This window comes from Tursiops truncatus, chromosome 17, assembly GCF_011762595.2.
Source record: "Tursiops truncatus isolate mTurTru1 chromosome 17, mTurTru1.mat.Y, whole genome shotgun sequence".
Lineage (NCBI taxonomy): Eukaryota > Metazoa > Chordata > Mammalia > Artiodactyla > Delphinidae > Tursiops > Tursiops truncatus.
This window is the reverse complement of record NC_047050.1, coordinates 7,251,639-7,270,423: the sequence shown is the minus strand read 5'-3', so window position 1 is coordinate 7,270,423 and position 18,785 is coordinate 7,251,639. Positions and strand designations below refer to the sequence as shown.

Genomic DNA, 18,785 nt, shown 5'->3' with positions numbered 1-18,785 from the left:
ATGTTTCTGACCCTCTGCTATATTTTATCTCATTTAATCCTCACAACGATCTTGTGAGGCATGTGCTTTTATTTCCATTTTAGAGATGGAGACCCTGAGGCTGAGAGGGGTTGAGTAACTTGTTCAGGGTCACAGCCAGTACAGGGCAAAGCCAGGGTTCACACCCAGGTAGGTTTCACTGCAAACCCTGAGCTCTTTTCACCACGCCTTTCAAATAACAAAGGGCAGATAATTATGAAGTCCTTGTATATCTTTGCCTCCTTATCTCTTTAGATAAGTTCCTGGGAATGAGATTTCTAGGGAAAAAGGACACCCGTGTTTTCACTTTTGGTATCACGTTGCTAATAGTCTCCCTAAGGGTTAGTGCTAATCTATGCTTGCACCATGGATTGAAGGTATTTGTGCCCTTTTTAAAATCAATCACTCTGTATACTTTCCACCTCTTTGTCATCTCCTTTTTACTCCTCACTTTCTCGAAATGTGTTCATCTCCGTTTACCTATTGAAATTTCTGCGGCAAGAGTAACCCCTTTGATTTCTCTGAATATGGTACATGTTCATGGTGGAAAATTCAAACAGTACAGAACAAAATGAAGCAACAAGGATCTCCCAGACACGCCTCTCGGTGACAGTCACCATGAACACTGGGGTGAGCGTGGAGGTCCCCCCATAGCTCAGTGGGGGATGGCTTAGGTTCCATTCTGACTCCACTGGTAGGTAGCTGTGTGACCTTGACGAAGTTCCTAATATCTCTAAGTCTCTTTTTTTCATCACTTTAAAGAAGGCCATAGTAGTAACCCATCTCATAGGGTGGTTGTGAAGATACAGTGAAGTAATGCACTTAAAGTGCTTACCATGTTTTTGGTCCACAGTGTTAAGTATTTAATAAATGTTACCTTTATCATTATTTTTGTTCTTTTGATCTCTCTTTTTGCATAGCTCTCATAAGCACAAGTAGACACACATATAATGTTCCTCATGGGATTATATTATGCAGGATATTTTTCTGTCTGTTTGATGTATCTTTTCACGTCATTCAATAGATACATGTGTACATTTTAATGATTGTACATAAGTTGACTTTAATTATGTACCAGAGTTTATCGAGTGTTCCTCTATTATTGTACATTTTAGGTCATTTTCAGACTTTGCTATAATCAACAGTACTGTGGTTAACATATGCATTTATTTCCTTAAAAACTTCTTAGTAGTGAGATTACTGGGTCAGAGAGTTTTAATTGTAATACTATATACGTGCAAATTGCTCTAAGAGTTGTATCCCTTTATGTTTCCACTGACCATGTGTGCAAATACACATTTTTCTTCACCTTCAGTGACATCGAGTATTTTCAAATTTCTTATCGTTGCCAATCTGATTAGAAATGATTCTGTTACATTTTATATTAAGTCTTTCTTTGAATACTTGGTTTTATCCTTGACTTTCCTGTTCTGTTCCATTAATCTGTCTGTTCATGAGCACCACCCATTGTGTTTGTGACATTGGTGTATATTTCAGTGTTTGGTAGGACAAAATCCCTTATTAATCTCTTCTGCAGAATTTTCTTATTTCCTTGTGTTTAATGCTTCCAGATAAGCGATAGGATCATTTTACCAGAAGGATTGAAGTAAAGAATCAAAGAGAGGGTGAGAAAAAGAGAATGAAAGAAAGAGGAAAAGGAAGAGAAAGCATCTTGCTAGAATTTTTGATTTGGATTGCATTGAGTACTTAGAGTAATTTAAGGAGAATTGATATCTTCACAATGTTGAATCTTTCTGTCAAGGAGCAATGCATAGGTCTGTGCTTATTAAAGTGTTTTGTAATGCTCTTTAGATGTTGTATAGTTCTCTCCTCTGACTGAATTTGCTACAGGATGTGCATTTGGAGTCTGGAGTCAGCCTGGGGTGTGGCTTGATTGGGAATATAGCACTTTCACCTCCTGCTCCATGGTTTGGGCAGATTATAGATATTCGTTCAGCCTCAGTTTCCTCGTCTGTGAAATAGGGATACTAAGAGTCATACCTCTTAGAGGTGTTGTGAGGATTAAACAAAATATGGTAAAATGCATAGCCTGGTGCTTGGCAGGGGGCTGGCATTCAATAAATGTGAGCTATTACTATTATTATTGTTGTCTTTGTACTCATCAATTTTGATTAGTGTCATTTTTCACTACATTTTTATATGAGTTAATATTTATTCAATGAAAAAATAATTGCTTGGCTTTGTCCTTGGCTTTCTTATTTGACCTTTCATATAGTTTCCAGTGACATTTTAGTTGATTGTTTGTATTTTCTACATAGACCCTGGTCACATCTGTAAATAATGACAATTTCATCTTCTCCTTTCTAATTTTACTAGTTCTTATTTTATTGCACCCTCTAGAACTCCCAGAATAATGTTAAATAATTAGCAGTGATATCTGGTTTCCCTTTCTTATTTCGGATATGCCTGGATTTCTATTTCCAAATCCTGTGTTATCTTGCCCACCCTGTGTCCTTTAAATCTTCAAAAGCAGTTGACACTCTTGACCTTCTCCTTTCTCTTTCTCCTTTTTCTGTTTATTTTCCTTCCTCCTGAGCTGATACTGGTATTAGTGGGTGTGTTGAAAAAGAAGGTTCCTATCTTGCCCTTGCTTGTAAAGGAAGGACATTTATTTTTAACCTTCTGTTCAGTGTATGGCAGTATCCTAGGGACTGTGTGCAGATATACACATTATCAGCATAGACTCCCCTGAGGAGCTTATAGCCTGGTGTTGGGAGCGAATCAGGTAACCCAGCTAACTCCACATCCAAGCAGCATGAGAAGAAACTGCCCCGAGAGCATTCGGAAAGAGTTCTCACGTCTAGCATCTCGCTATTTCTTAAAAGACTCTTCTTTTGGAGATTTTACACGGAGTTATCTTACTTAAAGAGGGAGGTGGCAGTGGGTTATCAATCAGCTGAGCCAAAGTCACTGGAACTGAGGTCAGCCCTGTGACCTGCAGCAGCCTTTGTGAAGGACACGTGGGCACATGTGCTTTTTTTATTTTTGATAGCTTTGTAGGAAATTCTCCAATGGTGATTTGATTTGCGCTCATCCCCAGGGGTCTCTTCCCAGAAGATCATTTAAGGTTCAGAAATAGTCACATGAAAGATGGCATCTGTTATAATTATATTGAAATAGCTTTTGATTTAGAAGACTTCTTAGGATTATGGCCTTACTTCAAGGTCTCATTATGAACAATGATCACTGGATAATAGAACATTTCCTTTTATAGTTAAGCTTTCTTATTATTTATAGATAGATAAATGGGTATTTGGGAGGAGGTCCCAAAGGGGAGAAAGTCAGCCTGATTACCTTTGTGTATTCCGAGTGTCATTTCTTTATCCAAATAATAGGAAATCTGGAGAGAGAGCAGAGAAATTTTAGGAGAGGACCAGCAACAAAATCATTCAAAACACTTTTTCAGAACTCAGGGACATAAATTTACAAATTGGAAAGGCGCACTGAATTTCCAGGGCAGTAGATCAAAATGCACCCACACCAAGGCACTATCATCGTGAAGTTTCTGAACGTGGAGGGAGAAGTTACAGGGAGGAAAAAACAAGTCAGACTCAGAGAACCTGGAGTTTAAATATCAGTCTTCTCAACAGCAATACTGGAAGCTAAAAGCCAGGGAAGAATGACCTTCAGAATTCTGAGAGAAAGTTGCAGCCCACCTACAATTCCTCACCCAAACTTTCAATAGTCATGTTCAGATATCAAGGTCATTAAAAATTTATTTCCCAGGAAGCTACTGGAAGATGTGCTTCACCAAAATGGCGTAAACCAAGAAAACAGATGTGGGATCCAGGAAACAGGAGAGCCGACAAAGGAGAAAGGCACAGGAGATTCCCAGAATGATGGTGAGGTGAGGTAGCCAGCATAGAGGATGTGAGTCCAGATGTGAGCAGTTGAGAAGGTTCTAGAAGAGCTTCCTCCAGGAAGACGAAGTTGATAGACTGCATGATGTGTCTTAACTTCTTGAGAGGAGAGTCAGACAACTGTAGGTAGTTTTGGATTGAGGATGTAGGTGGAAGAAACTCAAGATAATGATTCACTCCAGAGTAAACAAGTTGTGCAAGAAAGGAAAATTAATGATATATTAACACATGTAGTTCAGTTCTGAATAATATTTACATCATCACAATGATAGAAATCAAATATTGATCCAACCCAAATTATTATATAACTGTATTGGGAGGGTGGAGTGAAGGGAAGGGTTTACAGTGTGTGAGTGGTGTGTGTGTGTGTGTGTGTGTGTGTGTGTGTGTGTGTGTGTGTGTGTGTGTGTGTGTGTGTGTGTGGAGAGAGGTAGGGGCTGATAGGAGGAAAGAAGGTCAAATGACATTCTCCATAGGGAAAGTTGACAGACAATGCTAAAACTGAAAAGGAGTGATGCAATCATACTGATTAGCTCTACAGTATTAATAAAATAATCAGCTCAAAGAGTTGAGGAGGACCAAAGTGGAGGCATATAAGACGGGAAACTGATAGTTTTCATAATACACCCTTTAGAACTACTTAACTTTTTCAACTATGTGCATGTATAATATTGATACAAATAAAAACGTTAATAAAAATGTTAAAAATTTAACTTTTTTTTTAAAGCTCTTTCTGTATTCAGAGCGTTTTTTTTTTTTTTTAGATGTTGCGGGTAGGAGTCTATTAACTAATTAATTTATTTTTGCTATGTTGAGTCTTTGTTTCTGTGCGAGGGCGTTCTCTAGTTGTGGCAAGCGGGGGCCACTCTTCATCGTGGTGCGCGGACCTCTCACTATCGCAGCCTCTCTTGTTGCGGAGCACAGGCTCCAGACGCGCAGCCTCAGTAGTTGTGGCTCACGGGCCTAGCCGCTCCGCGGCATGTGGAATCCTCCCAGACCAGGGGTCGAACACGTGTCCCCTGCATTAGCAGGCAGACTCTCAACCACTGCGCCACCAGGGAAGCCCCAAAATTTAACTTTCTATACAAGTAAAAACGTTAAATAAAAACGTTAAGTAAATGACAGGAGCAGTTGCTACTGTCATTTTGTTATACTTTTTAATGTATGTACGCACACATGCGTGGGCACACACGCCCATGCACAGACATACAAATGTGCATTTTCTTGGAGTGTTTGCTTTGAGCCAAATGTTGTGTTGGGCCTTGGGAACACAGTGCAGATGATATCAAGTATGATTCCATCCCATGAAAAATTTCTCTGAAGTGCTGAAAAGTAAATGTCAAACACATGCTATAGAAAATAATAGGCCATACCGTAGTTCAGTTTTCATTTAGTGAGATGTCTGTAAAATCAACGAAATAGTCACCAGTCACTCAGTTATGTGCCCAGGAGGCACTGTTGTCACATTATATCTGTTGTCGTATTCCATTCTCACACAAACCCTACAAAGTAGGTATTGCTATCTGGGGCTCAGAAGGGGCAAATAGATTGCCTAAAATCTTTCAGCCAGTTGGTGGCAGAGCTGGGATTTGAACTTGAGTCTTTCCGATTCCACATCCACACCCCAGAGTGTGATCAACTGAACTCAGGGATATAAATTTTTTTTGTAATTTTTCCAGCTAATCTGGTATCTTGCAGTGAATGAGATCAAACATCCATCTCTTGGTGGGGGAGCTAATAGATCATCCTCAGAGTGCCTTGGCTTTGGGAGGTGACATTTTCTTTGTTTGAACAATGTAAAGGAGAAAAATTCAAGAAGCATAGGGCATTAACTTTAGTTTTCCTGTGAGGGAGATTTTAACAGTGAGCAACCTAAATTCACCAGCAGAGTCCACACTCAGGTGAATTAGAATTCATTCTGCATTTATTGAGAATCCTGTAAATCAAGCCATTAGAGCTTTAAAATGAACAAGACACCTGAGAGCTTGTGCACCTATTGCACTCTGGTTGTATGTTCAATGTTAAGATGCTTTGGGTAAGACCTGACCTCATGTCGTTAGAGTGATTGCATATTTACTTACCTATCTTTTGTCTAATTGATGTTTTAGACCACGGTAGCTTAATTTTTAGAGTAGTTGGGTAAAGCGTAATTGAATTACTTTCATAAACTTGGAATCTCTGCCTCTAGACCAACCTTTCCCAGATGTGTTCTGCAGAGCACTGGTCCATCAAGATGTTTGTTAAATCAAGAATGACTGTCCCATACATTTGGAGAATCCTGAATATATTTTTCTTTTGCAGAGTGACAGTGCACATTAGCATATTAGAGACTGACATGGTTCTGTTTGAAAGAATCATATTTTACTCTATGTAATCAGAGTTTCCACAGTATTTTTTGAATACAGATTCATTTTTTCCACCCAACTTCTAGAGTTATGTGGAACACATCTTAGGAGATGGGGGACTCCAGTTATTTTCCTTTTGCAAAGAATTCATCCGTGCTGACCTTTAGGCTCCTTTTAAAAGCTCTGAAATGCTGAGGCTTTACAGTTTGGATCATCAGTCTGCTTTATGTCAGTCACTTTGACTTGTAAATGTGCTGGGTTATAGTTGTCAAATGCAGACACAGACAGTGTCCTCCTTTACCTTCGAAATCACTTCTGTGAGGCATAATCTTAAAGAGTTGGTCGTGACTCACTGTCTTATGTGAAATTTTAGTTTGGAAGTATATACCCCAGCATTATTAATGTTTTCTAATAAATTGTTCCAGAAATTATATGTATCTATGTGAACATATGCATACATGTGTGGACATGTATATGTACATATGTACAAGCCTATCCACCCACATACCATGTATGAACAATTTTAAAGTATTCCATTGTATCATAATTTATTATTTTTTTTTCACATCTTTATTGGAGTATAAATGCTTTACAGTGTTGTATTCATTTCTACTGTACAACAGAATCAGCTATATGTACACATATATCCCTGCATCCCCTCCCTCTTGCGTCTCCCTCCCACCCTCCCTATCCCATCTCTCTAGGTCGTCACAAAGCACTGAGCTGATCTCCCTGTGCTAGGTATCATAATTTGTTAAGGAAGGAAATTATTTAGCTTTTTCTAGTTTTTTTTTGCTTCAGTGAATATCCTTATACATAAAATCTTTGTATGATTAGGTGTTTATATCTCTATGATAAGTTCCAAGAAGTAGAATTCTGGGTGAAAAGTATATGCGCTCTAAATTTTAATAGATACTTGTTGTCCAAGAGATTGGGCTTGTTTATTTTTAGCAACTGTATTAAAGTGTGTTCCCCCAGTCCCATCTCTGGCAACACGAGTAGATGTATTGAACTGAAATCTTAGCTGATGTTGTTTTCTAAATGGGAAGACTATTAGTTCTCTCAAAATGTACGTTTCATGTGTTATTCTATATTTATTATTTCCTGATTTATTTAATAGAAATGTTACATTATTTGGGGACTAAGAAGCAGTGGTCTTTGTGCTCAAACAGTTACCATCTGCAGTTATTACACAGGAAATTAATGACAATAACTAAAAGCTTTAATTTTATTTATTATTATGCATGACGTGTAAAGTTTTTGTTTAGAAAACAGTTCAAGCGTTTGTTTATTTATTTTGGTTGAAAGTACATGTCTCTATGAAATTTTGCATTAATAGATTCTGCCAGAGAAATAAAATTATGGTAGACTTTGTGGGAAAATTGCAGAGATGACAAACTTGAGCACGAAGATATTTTTGAAATTTCCACATTTTCTCATGAAACTTCTCGTTTTTGCTGTCTCATTGGACTGTAGAAAGACTTTCCAGTCTGCCTTGGAGGAATGTCAGTAACATAATCGATTCCTTCTCTTTGCCTTAAAGGAGGAAGACAGTGGTCCTATAGTGCCCATGGGTGAGAAACGGAAACTTTGAGCTGCAGCTTCGGTTTATCCTCAAAGCCTGCATTGTTTGTCTTCATCTAATCGAGCTTTAATGGACATCTGTAACAGTTGCCTGTACACATGCTCTAATGAAATATTAGAAATGGCTGTAAATTCAAAAGAAACCCCATGTTATGTATCCGCATCACTGCTGCCAGTATTCATATTTTTGCACATACTGTTTATTGCTTATGTGTAGAAGAAATGAAACTAGTTTTCAGAGTTATTATTAATATGAATATATATCATGTATTAATACTGAGACAGGAAAAATACATTTCCAGCGTTTGCAGTCCTTCATTTCCTGTCTCCAACAGAAAATTCACTCATTCAGAAAATAATGTAATTCTTGATAATAAAATGAGAGTTTTGATCAAGAACAGCATATACAGCTCCAAAATGGAATGTGAAGGATTAGTAAAAAACACATCTCATGTTACTTTGCAACCCTCATACCATGGTTAATGTCAGGGTGATTTGTTATAAAACACGATTTGGGAGTTAATGTAAGAACATAATACTCACTTTATATATTACTTTCTTAGTTAAAGGATTTAATTGATTATACGAATCTAATCATACTTATTTGACATATTAGAAGCTGAGGTTTCTAGGAATTTGAGAAAGGTATAAGAAATAAATAGGCTAAAGAGAAAGTGGATACTTTATTTTATAGCTTTATTTTCCATGATAGAAACATAAATTTAATAGTATCCTATAATAATTTAGTGTTGTACATTTTGTAAGACTTTAAAATATTTTATTTTATAGGTTTCACTTTGGCATATTGAGATCTTTGTTTTGAAGATGAATCATATCCTTATTTTAATTAATTTTAAGTGCTACTGGCAAATTTAAGCATATGCTTAGATGCAGTTAGATGTGATAGAATGAGATAATTTATGTAAAGCAGTAGAGTGCCTGGCACAAAGCAAGTACTTAATAAATGTTATTAGTTGTTGTTATAATTATTGTTGTAAAACTAATGACTTCAATAACATGTTACACTCAATTTTGAGGGATTTTGTGATGCAGAATATCTAAGTTAGAAATAGAAAATAATACAGATGGAATAATTATGTGTTGAGAGATTTTAAATGTGTTGGGTAAAGGTTGTAATAATTAAAAGCATTAAATGCAAATTAAAAAAATCTTACTAAGTATCCCTGAAAACAGAAGCTAAGGAGGTTCACGGTGGAGCCTTGGACAGGGAGAGAAAGAACCAGAGCTGCCCCAGAGAGAGGAAGCGGAGGCGGATGAAGGGTCAGCATCTAACAAAGCCCTGGACCACAAGAGGGCGGCATCAGGCAGAGCCTCTGAGAGGTAAAGGCAGTCCCGGGATTTTCCCTTCTTTAGTTTCTTGTATACAAAAATGAAGAAATGGCAAAGCATGGCTACAAAAACTTGGCATATTTAAATACGTATCTTATAGACTAAAACTGATACCACGTACTTGCCAGACATTGGCTGCAGGTGTGGCCTCATTTGCAGTTAACATCAAAAGGCAAAATCAAAACCCTCTCATGAGTGAGAGGTCAACAGGGCTGCTGGCACTCCTCTGCTAGACCCTGCGTTCAGGCCCTGGGGCTAAACAGTACATGGGCACCCAGTGTCACTGATCCTGATGTGGTTGGCACTGAGCAGCTGGGGACCGTTCTTGGACTTAACTTCTGATGCTTCCTGCAGTCTCCAATCACTTGTCCCTGAAAAATACAAAATAAGCATAACAACAAAAACGAATTCAAATGACTCTCAGGGTAATATCTTGTTGCCCATACTTCCCCTCCAAAATATCTTTTTTAATTGAAGGAATCAAATTTATTTACTGGATATTTTCTGATTCAAAAGACTGAAATGAACTACTTGGTTCAGCTTGTGGTGTTCATTGGTGAGATTGTGTGGAAGCTTATATTCTTTAATGTGGGAAACCCATTCATTCCACCATTAGGTACCTCAGACTCAGATTAGGAATGCTGCTTGTAGTGATGCTTTTGTGGGAATGAAGTTGAAAGAGTAATTTGGCAATAACAAAAGTGTAAATGACTGGTCAGAAATCTATCTAGTTTTGATGGTGGCATGGGAAAGAAAAGCATGGGATGGACCTGGAAATTGGGGAAGAAGCCTCCCAAAGCAGAAGTGTGTGTATGGGGTAGTTAACTAGGGATAAGGGACAAATTTCACAGATCTTGAAATTTAATTTAGGGTGGATTTTGTTTACCTGAAAAAATGGCAAACTGAGGGTTTTCTTCTCATGTGGTTTACACATATATAAGCACCTCTTATTCAAGATAATTAATGTAGCTGATGGTATGTAATGTAATATTGATCTCAGAAAGTTTGGTCAGTTAAGGTAATTTGAGTCATTTTGTTGGTCAGTCTAGCTGAAAGACTTGCTGATTTTGTTGGTTCTTGATCCTTTCAAAGAACCAACATTTGATTCTGTTGGTTTTCTCTACTGTGTTTTTATCTAATCTTTATTATTTCCTTCCTTCTACTTGCTTTGGGTTTATTTTGTGCTTTTTCCATTATCTTAAGGTGGAAGTTTAGGGTATTGGTTTGAGATCTTTTTAATAAAGGCATTTGTAGTTATAAAATTTCCTCTAAGCATTGCTTTAGCTGCATCCTATAAGTTGTGTTTGTTATATTTTTGTTTTCTTTCATCTCAAAGTATTTTCTAATTTGCCTTGTGATTTCTTCTTTGACCCAATGGCTTTTTAGGAGTGTGTTGCTTAATTTCTACATATTTATGAATCCCCAAATTTCTGTTATTGAGTTATAATTTTCATTGTAACACACTTTGTGTGATTTGAATTCCTTTAAACTTATTGAGGCATGTTTTATGGTCTAGATATAGTTTATTCTGGAGAATGTTCCATGTGTTTTAAGAAGAATGTGTATTCTGCTGTTGTTGGTGTTATGTTCTATGTCTATTAGGTCTAGTTGATCTTCTGCATATTTCTATCTATCACTGAAAACAGGATATTGAATTCTCCAGCAATTATTGTTGAATTACCTATTTCTTGCTTCAGTTCTGTCAGTTTTTTTTTTTCATGTACCTTGGGACTCTGTTGTTAAGTATATATACATTTATCATTTTTATATCTTTCTGATGGAGTTATCCTTTTATCATTATAAAATGTCTCTCTTTATCTCCAGCAACATTTTTGTTTTATAATAGACTTTCTAAGACATTAGTGTAGCACTCCAGCTTTCTTATGGCTGCTGTTTGCGTGATATGTGTTTTTCCATCATTTTACTTTCAATCTATTTGATCTTTAAATCTAAAATGTGTCTCCTGTAGACAGCTTAAAGTTGGATCTTGTTTTTCCATCTAGCCTGACAATCTTTGCCTTTTGATTGGATTGTTTAACCCATTTATATTTAATATTATTGTTGATATATTTAGGTTTATGTCTGCCATTCTACTTTTTCTTTTCTACCTGTCTCGTGTCTTTTTTGTTTGTTTGTTTTGTTTTTGTTTTTGTTTCTTGCGGTACGCGGGCCTCTCACTGCTGTGGCCTACTCCCGTTGCGGAGCACAGGCTCCGGACGCGCAGGCTCAGTGGCCATGGCCCACGGGCCCACGGGCCCAGCCGCTCCACGGCACGTGGTATCCTCCCGGACCGGGGCACGAACCCGTGTCCCCTGCATCGGCAGGCGGACTCTCAACCGCTGCGCCACCAGGAAAGCCCTCGTGTCTTTTTTTGTTTGTTTCTCTGTCCCTCCTTCATTGCTGTCTTTTGCATTAAGTGACTACTTTCCAGTGTACTATTTCTTTTTTTTTCTTTTATTATTCCCCAGTGTACTATTTCAATTGCTTTAATGATTTTTTTAATACTTTCTTTGGAGTTTATTTTCTTAGTGGTTGCTCTAGGGCTTACCATATATTGATACATGTTAATTTATTAGAATCTACTTCAGATTTATGTTAACGTGATTACAGTTGGTGTTCTTTGTTCTTGTCAACTGCCTCTTGCCCTAGGCAAAATCTTTGAGTCACAGCTCAGGAGCTATGGGTAGAGACAGTGGTTTGCTCTTTGTGGAGTGACACTCCTGCTTTGCAGACAGGGTTCTGGGTAGGGGCAGAAGCTTCTGGTTTTTGTGGCTTGCCTCTCCCAGACTGAAACTTCCACCCTATGAATAAGCCAGGGTGAAGGTGATCAAGGTCCCAATATTCTCAGCCTGCTGCACCTGGTGTAGAACCTCTGCTCTGTGAGTGGGGGCTGGGTGGAAGAAGGGGGCTTATGAGCTCTTGGAATTTAGCCTCTGTGAACCTTTTATGTATCCCTTGGTTGGGATTTGAGGGAAGAGGGAGCCCCATCTTCCTGGCCTTACCCACTTAGAATGGATTGTTAATCATGCCAAACTGGAGTGAGTGTGTTTATGGCTCAAATTCTAAATAATCTTATTGAGATTTAGGAGATTTTTCTTGAGTACATGTTTTCTCCATTTGCTGTATGTCCTTGGGAAAATTTCCAGACACTTTAAATTTCTTCTTCTTCTTTTTATTCTGTCAGGTATGGTAGTTGCACTGGGAAGCAGGTCTGTGGAGCTTCTCTCATGTCCATTCTGGGTGTAATGCTCTGTCATCTAAGATGGCACATTACTCAAAATGTCAGGCTATCAGATTCCTTCTGGAATTTTCACTGGAGTAAGTGTATTTTTCAAAATTGTGTGTCAGATATCATCATTGTGATTAAGGGTAGACTCATGCTTTTGGATAACTTAAAGTTTCTTAAAATGAAAATGAAGTTGACATAACAATGATAGTAGTTATTGAGTTAATTACTCTGAAACTTCTCCATTTTATTTTTCTATTTAATTAATTAAAAACAATTAGTATATGCTGATTAATGATTTTCAAATCTGACCTCTACAAACTGAGACTCAAGATGGCATGTGTGTGAATAGACACCCAATAAACCTCATTTTCCTTAGAATCTATTCACTTCTATTAGAATATATTAACAGAGCAAATATTGATATGATGAAAAGCAACCTATATTTTGTTTAATACAGAATATTATTTGGGTCATAGTATAGAGTATTATGTAAAAGATGAGGCTTTGTACACCGATGATGTAATGCAGTTCCTAAAGATAAGCTCACAGAAACCTTTGTTCCTTTTTTTCTGTGTTCCCTTCCTTTGTTTAGAGGTATTTCCTGTGCTGCTTCTGTGTGAAGCTCTTAACTGACACTCAGTCAGGTAGTGAGGTGGTGACACGTGACCCTTCAGACGAGTGTTGTTGTTTTTTTAAGAAAGATAAAAACAACATAGAAGAAAGGCTTTTATTGGAAACTTTGTGTTGTGTCAGACTTAGATTACATTTTAATAAAGTATACTAGAAGTTTTACACTTCAGGTTGTACAGGAATCCCCACTTGGAAATGACACTATTGAGTTTTGAGAAACTTTTCAATTTCTGAAACTTCAGTGAATCTGCATAAACGACTGACTTGTAACACTTCTACACCTCCACCACCCAGTGGGACACTGTAGTTTAGTGAGTCAATAAAATTTAAGAAATTTCTTAGAGCTGCTCCAGAGACCTAGATATGCTTGTATTACTCCCTTTTGGGCCTGATTCATTTCCAGAATAACTCTACTGCACACTTCCTTTGATAAACTTTAATTGCTTTCAAATTACATTGGAATTTAGTCAACCTCAATAGGAATTTTCCTATGAAATTATATTAGAATCTGGCCCAAAGGGATTAAAAAAAAAAAAGAAGAAGCATAATAAAGTCTATACATTGCATGAAAAACATTTTATCTTTTATAACATAAAGATGCTTCTTTATGGCATGAAAGAAAGCTATAGTGTTCTTAAAGCACAAGACTGGGATGAAAATTAACTGTTTGAAATTTCAGTCATATTAAATAAATTTCCTAACAAATGCTGCTTTCAGCAAATCTCATTTGAATAAATTAACCTTAAAACAAAAAAAATCTTTATAATTAACATGACTTCTTTTCCCCTTTTTTTTTCTGCTCAGAAATTATCTTCAAATGACATAGTTCCAAATATTCAAGAAATATATTTGGGGCCCTATTAAAAAAATCAGATGCACATCTGATGGAGTCGTTTATGAGGATTTTGCCTTTGCTCTTAGGCTCGGTAGTTACAGTGGTCGAGCTCAGCCTTCATACCTAACCAGAAACTTGAAGCAGTTCAGGAAGAACTGGGACCAGCTAAGAAAAACCTACAATTCCACAGATCTTTATTTTCTAAGTCCACAGAAAAGAAATGTGAATACAGTTCTTCTGGTGAGGAAATTGGTTTTCCCAGGAAGAGGAATTGATGCTTCTAGAGCACCAAGGAGGTGATTTTCTCATTTATGTAAGTGTGAGAAATGTCCTAAGTGGTACACTCTTATGCGAGACAAGTACAGGTGAGCAGTTAACTCCAAGGAACTATGCGTCTCACAGAGGCCAGGGCCATTATTACTGCTAGTCCTTGCACGAAACGATGTATTTGAAAACATTTTATGGACATTGATTGCACCTATTATTTCTCAATGAAGTTCCGACCCTTGGGCTCCAGCCTTGCGTCTCTCTGTTCTCAACACCCCACTCCCTCCCCCCCGCGAAGACTAGAGGGGCCATTGTTGCTAACTGCTACATCTTTGGCAAGAGAACACATATTTTCACTACTGTCCTTGGAGGCCTTTTCTGATTTCTGACAATTGGTCTGTATTGTTTTTTATCATCTCATGCATTTGTATTAAATATGTTTGAATCATCATAATCACTCTACTGTGGGAATTGGCTCAAAGGAGGCAGACAACATTTAAGCCAGAAGAAGCTTTTTTTTTTCTTTCTTTCTCAATCACCTTTTAAAAACTGATCAATAGGATGATGTAATTGATTTCTGGGGTTTCTTAATTCTGTCCTCTGATTTAGCTGAGGGTAAACTTCCTTTTTTTGACCGGAAAGAAAAATGTGTCAAGTATATGTGTGGTCAAACCTATGCATCTTCTGAAGAATTATTTTTATTTTGAACTGTTTTAGAATATTTCCAACTTTCCCCAACAGTATTCATTTCCACCACCACCCTGGGAAGCAGGAAAATGAGCAGCAGTAGCTCCTCCAGGTGAACTGTGGCCAGAGAACAACTCAGCCAGTGGAGACAAACGGTGCTTCCCAGCAGAGTGCGGTATGTGAGGAGAGAATGTACCTGGGGTGGGTGGAGACGTGAAAGAAGCTGTGAAGACTTCCCAAAAGGAGCAGAGAATTTCAGTGAAGCCAGACCCGCTGTAGAGCAATAGCTGCAGCTGATACAGGTCAATACCTCGGATGATTCAAAGTGGTGTTTGTAACGCTGTTCTCTGGGCAAAGTTCTGTGACGGACTGCAGGTTGTGTGGTCACATCCTGTCATGCGATCAGATGGGCGGGGGTAATAGCGGTTCAAGACACAGACAGAAACCAAACTCCTTGACTTAAATGTTGGATCTGAGTCCTGCTGGAAATGTGTGGCCTTGGTCCATGTACTTAACCTCACTGGCCTCAGTTTCTTTGTCTTTATTTAAGATTTACTACTTAAATCTTGAGATGTCTGTTTATATTATTTTAGCACTCATTGGATTATCTGGATAAGGGGTTGCTATTATTCCTCTATCACTTATAGGCTCTTTGCACCACAGTGGCCAAGAGGCCCGGGCTGTTGGAGCAGGGCTACCCAATACGGTCATCTTGCTTCTCTTTTTTCTCACTCACTTTCCCCCTTTTTCAAGGACAGTCATTCCTGCGCCCATTGGCTCCACCAAGGGCCCTCTGTACAGCCATGGGCTTCCCTCTGCAGCGTATGCCTGTATTAGTATGTGCTCGGGTACCAAGAGAGGAACATCACTTTCTGAGGCAGAATCTGCCGAGATGCTTCACAGCCATTTTTTCTTCCCCCATGCTAGGCCCCCAGAGTAGCTGTATGCCTTAGGAAGGACCAACCTCAAATAGGCGCCCGAATGTCAAAATACTTGAAGGAAATGATGAAATAATTTGTGAAGGGTGAGTGAAGCCATACGCTGAAACGAGCGGCAAATATGCGATTGCCACGTGTAACTTTGCAGGCTCTGTCTGTTGACGCAGACGAATAATTGAAGAAGTTAACTCTGCCTGCCTCTTCAATAGGTAGGTAGAGACAGTCTCCCAAGGGTGCAACTTCCTAGGGCTTCAGAGTGGCTGAGGGACCCCCTCTGAGAGATGCGAAGGTAGGCCACTAGACACCCATTGCTTGGGGGAAGGGCACGGAGGGACATTTTGACCTCGACAAAGGTCCTCTGGAAAAGGAGAGCTCTGGGGTGGAGGGGAAGCTATTTCCATAAGGAGTTAGAGTCCTTCTGGGAGTGAGGGAGCTGAGGGTCTTAAGTGAGTTTTAAAATTAGGGAGACCCATGGGAGTTCACTGCTTGGGAAGGGCAGCAAAGCGCTGCACCACAGGGGGACGGGCAGGCCGACCTGGTGCTGTCTGACCAGTGCTGAGCCTAAGGGTTGTGGGTTCGTACTGGTTCCAGCATTGTGGAATCTTGTCAGCCTCACAGCTTTGGATAACACTGCTGAACGTGAGTGCCCCTCAGGGCCATGGGAGCAATAACGCCGGAACCACTGGACTGGCTTCCTTTGAAAGACAACACTGGTTGCTTGGACAGCTCCGGAGAGAGAGAACCCCCCAGGACGGAGCTTAGACTTCCTACTGATAAGGACGTGTGGAGAAACAAGCCCCACTGAAAAAAATAAGAGCTGTATGGCCATTTCTGACACCCAGGCTGGTAAGGGAAGTCATGTCCATTATTTACGCACAACACACTATAAAGAACATCTGGTGGAATTGATACAAATCTATAGCTCCTCCTAACTAAGAAGTGTTATTAGCCCTTAAGCAAAGGGGAACGAGTGTGGTTCTCTCTGGATCTTTTCCTCGTGTTGCAGATTATTCTCTTCCAAGCCAAATACCTTCTTCCTCATTATTATTATTTTTCCTCAGCACTGATAATTCTTAGTTTTTTGCTTATGTACTTGCTCCAAGTGCACTCTTGAAGTCCTGAGTTTTCTTCGGTAGATTCCTTCAGAAGCTTTCCTTTCCTCTGTGATGTTCTGTGAGGTGATGGCTCCCCTGAGGCCACAACTCGGCCTTTGTCCCATCAGGTGAGTCCGTGTCCTCTAGAGCAGCTTCCTTCTCTCTGGTGATAACAGCGTCCTCCACTGTGTAATGGTAGATGTCACGCTTGAAACTGAGCAGGACCCTGGGGGGCCTTCCTAGGTGCAGAAGCTCCTCTGTGACCCCTGTTTCTTGTTTGTAGGAAGAAAAGCTTTAGTTTCCTAGGCCTTCTGAGTTCCAAAGAGCAGACTCAAGCAGTTACTAATTAGGGAAGTGAGGGGATGCAGAAACAAAGGAAAAGCAGTTAAGCAAGAAAAGTAGTAATAGCTTAGATTACAGTTCAGTGATAAAACAGAGACCTAGTTCCTCCTCAAGGGGCATACGTGATAATCTGATGCATATCTTTGAGCTGTCCTGCAGAAACCAAGATTCTCCCCCCCACCTCACCCCCTTGGAGGGCCGTGAGTACATGCTGGCCACAGCACTTAGACCCCAGACTAGTTGGAACCAGAAGGTAAGGGATTAAGTTTCCTGAAACATCACCCTGTTACCTCACCACCAACCAGTCAGAAGAAAGTCCATGAGCTGCAACCCTCATCCCAAATGTTGCGTTTAAAAACCTTTCCCTGAAAGACATCAGGGAGTTCTGAGCTGCCTGTTCTCCTTGCTTGGGGCCCGGCAATAAATGCTGTCGTTTCCCACACTGCGACCTTGTGTCAGTGGATTGGCGTTGCTGTGCGGTGGGTGAGCAGACCCAAGCTCAGTTTGCTAACACACTTATCCCCAGTCTGGTTGGAAAAAGTCACTTTCTGCTTGGAATCTGAGTGGTATAATCTTCCACATTCCCTCATAACACACCAGACTTCTTATGCACTAATGTGAAATCTGAGTTTCCTGGGGCGTTATTTTTTAACCAGTTAACTCCCAGTTTTGTGTGGGCTAGATTATGATTAGGTTAAGAATTCCCAGTTTTTCTTATCTTGAGTAGAAAGAGAATATTTAGTTTCCAAGAGCCACTTAGATAAGAAAAAGTTGAAAACACCGTGAAGGTACGTGGAATTGCTGGAGACTGGAGGACTTCCTGTGTTCACTAACTATCGACACTCATTGCTTCTGCCTCCCGTGGAGAGCCGGCATTTGGACCTTGCCTGTGGTCTGTTTATTGCGCCCATCAAAGAGGCGTCTCTGAGGGCCAGATGGGTGAGTGAAAGTAAGCTCCTCAATTTCCCATCTCCACTGATAAATCCAACTTTGTCATAATGACAGAGCATCCAAAGCAAACGACTGCAATGCGTGGACACTTCGCTTCATCCTGGTTGTGTGCAAAGACCTCTTAAACCCGCACAGAGGTGGATTTTCAGTTGCCCCTAACCACCAACCAAATGGATGCCACTAGCAGAACTTTCCAAAGTTTCTGCCTGAAAACACTCTAGCAAGAGAATCTGAAGCAGATGAAATAGATGGTCATTTGATTCATACGAATCATAAGCTGCGGAATTTGATCTAGTTCTAGTACATTAAAATCGTAATAGTTTTGTCTTCGCTGGCTTTTAGTCGAGACTCTAAAAAAGTCAGCAATTACTGAATTATTGAATCGCAAAGGTAGGCAATGGGCAGGGCTTTTCTCAGCAGCACACTGACTACGGAAATTAAGTGACCAGGAGGCTTGAGGACCCCTGGGACTAAAACTCTCATTCCTTACACATTGGACAAGTCCCTTCTTAGACAGGATGTCGGTTTGCGGGAGGTGATCCGTGTATAAGTGTGAGTTAATAGTAGGCCCTTTAATTCTATTCCCCACATTCCTCATTAATCCCACGCTATTGGATCACTGCTTTATTTTGTT

The 18,785-nt window shown here is 39.5% G+C and overlaps 1 protein-coding gene across 1 annotated transcript in view; it reads left to right on the top strand.

Annotated features, from left to right (window-relative positions):
* The window catches only part of CA8 (carbonic anhydrase 8), a 299,496-nt gene that overhangs the window by 202,625 nt on the left and 78,086 nt on the right, over positions 1–18,785 (top strand). The window contains exons 9-10 of the mRNA XM_033843082.2: positions 7,788–15,973; positions 16,375–16,610. The gene's annotated coding sequence lies outside the window, so the exon portion shown is untranslated. The remainder of the gene's footprint in view (positions 1–7,787; positions 15,974–16,374; positions 16,611–18,785) is intronic.